Source organism: Meles meles, chromosome 2, assembly GCF_922984935.1.
Source record: "Meles meles chromosome 2, mMelMel3.1 paternal haplotype, whole genome shotgun sequence".
Taxonomy (NCBI): domain Eukaryota; kingdom Metazoa; phylum Chordata; class Mammalia; order Carnivora; family Mustelidae; genus Meles; species Meles meles.
In genome coordinates this window covers 33,132,573-33,137,487 of record NC_060067.1, presented here as the reverse complement: position 1 = coordinate 33,137,487, position 4,915 = coordinate 33,132,573, and the positions used below count along the sequence as shown (strand labels likewise).

Genomic DNA, 4,915 nt, shown 5'->3' with positions numbered 1-4,915 from the left:
ATGGAACAGTCTTCCATCTTTTTGTGTCTTCTTCAATTTCTTTCATGAGTGTTCTGTAGTTCCTCGAGTACAGGTCCTTTACCTCTTTGGTTAGGTTTATTCCTAGGTATCTTATGGTTCTTGGTGCTATAGTAAATGGAATCGATTCTCTAATTTCCCTTTCTGTATTTTCATTGTTAGTGTATAAGAAAGCCACTGATTTCTGTACATTGACTTTGTATCCTGCCACGTTACTGAATTGCTGTATGAGTTCTAATAGTTTGGGGGTGGAGTCTTTGGGGTTTTCCATATAAAGAATCATGTCATCTGCAAAGAGAGAGAGTTTGACTTCTTCCTTGCCAATTTGGATACTTTTTATTCCTCTTTGTTGTCTGATTGCCGTTGCTAGAATTTCTAATACTATGTTGAACAAGAGTGGTGAGTATATAATTCACTTTTAAAATGTTTTACCATGCCTTTTTTATGTTTTAAAATAATATTCTAGTGTTATAATCAAAGCTAGACCTTAAATTATTGGCCTATCATCCTTTGTTTAGCTGAGAGCCTATTTTGTGATATTCAGGTAAAATATGCTTCTAAGGACACAAACAGTCGATAGTAAAGGGAACATAATTATCAAATTATTAAGTTGAATTACTCAGACATGGGTAGGGATCAACTTCTTACCAGTCATGGAGTATTCTTAAGTATAACTCTGTGGTTAGAAGAAACGAATGAAACTTGGCATGTATTAAGAGGAATAATTCAGTAGGTAAACCAATAAACTGAAAAGAAAAGGAGACCTAACTCCTGGAGCAATTCTACACATGATATGTCCTGACAATCATGTTGCTGGACATGTGCTTAGTCAATGAAGTAAAAAACAACTATCAGTTATATCATGCCTCTTACATAGAGGAAGAGTCATTGATCAGAATTACCTTATGATAGAAGGCATTTTAAAAAAATTTCCCCATTTAGCCATATGTTTAATTCCTTATGTGCTAAATTTGTGCTAAACTTCCTGTAAGGTTTTTGTTGTTGTTTTTTTTTTTTTGCTTTTTTTAATGAATTTGAGTAAAATTAAGCCAACAGTTCTGTTAAACTGTACAGTGATTCAATACTTTTCAGGTGTTTGATGTAGGTATTGATAATTCCTCCACTACTCACACTATCTCTGATATAAATCCTCAACTTTATGTTGAATGCGAGACTGATACTTTGAGAGCATCAATGGTTTGCTATACATTGGTTTTGGAGAATTCAATGTTGACACATTGAGCAAGAGAGTTGATATTAAGAAGGATTTATTTAAGCATATGAAAATTAAATAGATCCACAGACTTTGATTAAGAAGTCTTCTTTGAGCCTTCAGCCTTTTATACTGAAGATTTCTTGTGCCTACACTGTACATCATGATCAACATAAAAGAAATACTAGAAACTCTAGTGTGAGAAAAAGGTGAGTGCTGATCATGATTCTTTTCTAAAATATAACATTCTGCATTTTTTGAGATTTCCTTGGACTTTTAAGTAAGGGGTGATGAGGAAAACTGGAAAGATGAAATTCCATGAACATGTTCTTTTTTGATGATAAGCTGTTATTCACTATACACTGTGCTAATCAGGACAGCATAATTCAAGTCATTTATTTATGAAGGACAAATATATTAATAAGGGAGGTCAAAGCAGACTATATACTAGGACATGGACATGTCTCACTTTTTCTCATGTGTTCACCTGGAACATTATTTTCTGGGAAGAACACTATTTCTTAGGTACTACTTCTTAAGGACAAACGATTGCAGATACCTCGGGAACTTTGGGAGGTTAAAATATTTATGTTCACATTGCTCTGTGTTGGTATTGGAACTGGATATCAAGTTAGAAAGGAAGAAGTAGAGCAGGCCACTTTCTATATTGATGGAGATTAACCTTGTTCACATTTGTACAGACAGGGCCAAGGGCAATGCCGGGTACAAGAAACCTACTCAAAAGTATTTGCCGAGTAAAGGAATGGGTTGGGAAATTAAGCAGTTGAGTTTGTGAGGGACAAAGTGAACATATCAAGATGGAGATTGGTTTTCTGACTCTTGAGAGGTTACTGGCATTCAGCTTCAACTCAGATGTTTCATTATGTAAGACATAGAAAGGTGGGATAAGCAATCAATTAAGAATAATTTTATCTCACATGCCTCATTTTCTTCTGTCTGGAAGTTGGATATATTAGTATTTACCTCCTATCTTTATTTTGCCGATGTCTCTTTTTTCTGGATTATTTTAAATTTATTGCATGTTGCTATCTTGTATACATTTTGTAGCCTTCTTTTAGTGTTTATAAAAATCGGGTATATATAGGGGCACCTGGGTGGCTCAGTCAGTTTAGAGTCTGCCTTTGGCTCAGGTCATGATCCCAAGGTCATGGGATTGAGTCCCGCATGGGGCTGCTTGCTCAGCAGGGAGCCACTTCTCCTCCTGCCTGCCTCTCTCTCTCTCTGACAAATAAATAAATAAAATCTTTTAAAAAAAAAGAATTGGGTAACTATAAATTGAAATAATAGTTTGGCAGTGGTGGCCGAGGCAGCAGTGGCAGTGACAGCTCTGGGTTTGCTTCTCGTAGCCGCTGCTGCTGCTTGGGCCTGGTGTGCACAAATGGCTGACTAGGATTCTCGGCACCATTTTCTGTTTCTGTGACTGGCTTGTGCCCCCTTCCCAGGCCCTCCTACAGAGGCAGCGCTCGAACAGCACTTTGTTTTCTGCAGTGGACGCTGATGAAGTACCAGCCGAAAGACGAAGATTGGATTGTTTCATTCACCAAGTCAAAACCAGTGTGTTCAATGGGTTCAGCTTATTTGGATTCCCATTCCAGCTGACCGCAAAACCTGTGGTAACTTCCACTTGTAAGGGAACACGGAATGTGGCCCCTTCAGGAGAGGTATTTTCAAACTCTTCATCTTGTGAACTGACAGGTCCTGGAACAACATGCTGAAACTGGGTAATAAATCTCCCAATGGAATAAGTGCTGGTAACCCGATATCAGTCTCAGAGAGTTCTGCCTTCCTTTGGTTTTCCTTTGAACCCAGAGGGATATTAACAGACCAGGGGCCTTCATCATGGCAAAGGCCCTTCAGAGAGTTCCTTAATCTGGAAGCTTCAAGGACAGGTTGTAACAAGGTGATTTCTGAAGAAGGTAGCAAGGGTCTGAGGTGTCCCCACTGTACCGATGAGGAGGGTGTTCAAAAAGAGAGAAATACCAAAGGTTATTGGAGTGACTTAAAGAAGGTGGTCATGGAAACTCTGTTCCTTCTGTAACGTTAACTTATCACAGCTCTCAAAGAAGTCAGATGGACACATTAAAGACCAAAGGCTGGGGGAAGAGCAAAGTCATGGAGTCATAGAAACTTGGTTTGTTCCAAAACAGCAGAGAGTTGTTGAACAAGGGGACCTCTGTGCTCAGTGAGAAGTGAGAAGGGCTGTTGTTCAAGGGGGAAAACTTCTGTTACAGAGAGGACAGTTGGAATCAGACTTGAAAATGAAGATAGGAGGGGACACCAGCTGGAACTTGACCTATGTGAAGAGGTGTCGGCCTGACGCCGCCTTGGGCAGTGGGAGCAATGGCTTACTCAGGAGGAAAATGTCAATACTTGAGACAAAAGAAAAGCATTGCTCAGGCAAAGAGAGGGATACAAGGATGGATGATCTTGAACTTACAGAGGACATGGAATGGGAAATCTGTAATGCCCTAGATCATGGCCCACAGGGTGAGGTCCTAAGTAGCGCTTTTTGTAAATCACTTGAGGGGATATCCAGACCTTGAAGAACTATGACTGGCTCAATGATGAACTCATTAATTTTTACATGAATCTTCTGGTGGAAAGAAACAAAAACCAAGGGTATCCAGCACTTCAAGAATTCAGTACTTTTTTCCATCCCAAATTAGTGATTACCAAGCAGTGACAAGATGGACCAAAGGGGTCAGTCTCCTTGAACAGGAAGGCGCATTGGAGCCTGGTGGTGATAGACCTAAAAAAAGGTGTCTTAAGTATCTGGATTCTATGGGACAAAAGGGACACAGGATCTGTGGGATTTGCCTTCAGTATTTAATGGGTTGAAAGTAAGACCAAAAGAAATATTGATTTGAATCTTTTAGAATGAGCCCCCTACAGCATGAAGCCAAATGAGATACCTCAACAATTGGATGGAAATGATTGTGGGATGTTTACTTGTAAATATGCAGATTATATCTCTAGGGGCAAACCTATCACATTTACTCCATATCAGATGACTCTTCTGGAAGAAGACAGTGTGGGAAACCCTTCCACAGTAGTTGCTGTGAGAAGGGCCCACCCAGGCCCTCGAGCTGTTGGTGGTTCTCTCAGAGAGGCCAGATGTCTCCATGTACGTCATGCATGAAGTCCCTGCATCACCTCTGTTGTCTCACAGCCACTGAGCTGTAAGGTGTGTGCGCCGGCTTCTCCCGCACCCTGGTCCTGGCGTGTGGAGGTTCTGCCTGCAACCCCGTGTGTAAGCCTGTGCCACCTAAGAGCCCGGACAGTTCAACCCACACAAGAACAAACACAAAAATTAATAACATTTTTAAATATTTTTTTCCCATGAGTGGGGGAAATGCAGGACTTTATGATTTGTCTTTTGTGTGTTTGTTCATGTGTGTTTGTTCGCTCATTCATTTGCTCACATGATGGGCAGTGGCTGTTTGCTTCTGCTCTGAGCGTTAACTCTGAATTGCCTGTTTGAGCTCTTTATTTTTGAAAGGAATGTTAATCAAGCTCCACTCTCAGCTGAAGATCTGGAGGGCAATGGGGGTGGGGGGAGGCAGGGGAGGAAGGAAGTGTTAATGAACTTCTCTAAGGTTGGAGCAGAGACTGCCACTTGGAAGCCGTCCATCTTGTGTTGGAGGCTTGAGGATGCCGGGAGAA

The 4,915-nt window shown here is 40.6% G+C and overlaps 1 pseudogene; it reads left to right on the top strand.

Annotated features, from left to right (window-relative positions):
* Positions 1 to 2,692: 2,692 nt before the first annotated feature.
* Positions 2,693 to 4,314, top strand: LOC123937401 (annotated as a pseudogene).
* Positions 4,315 to 4,915: the final 601 nt, after the last annotated feature.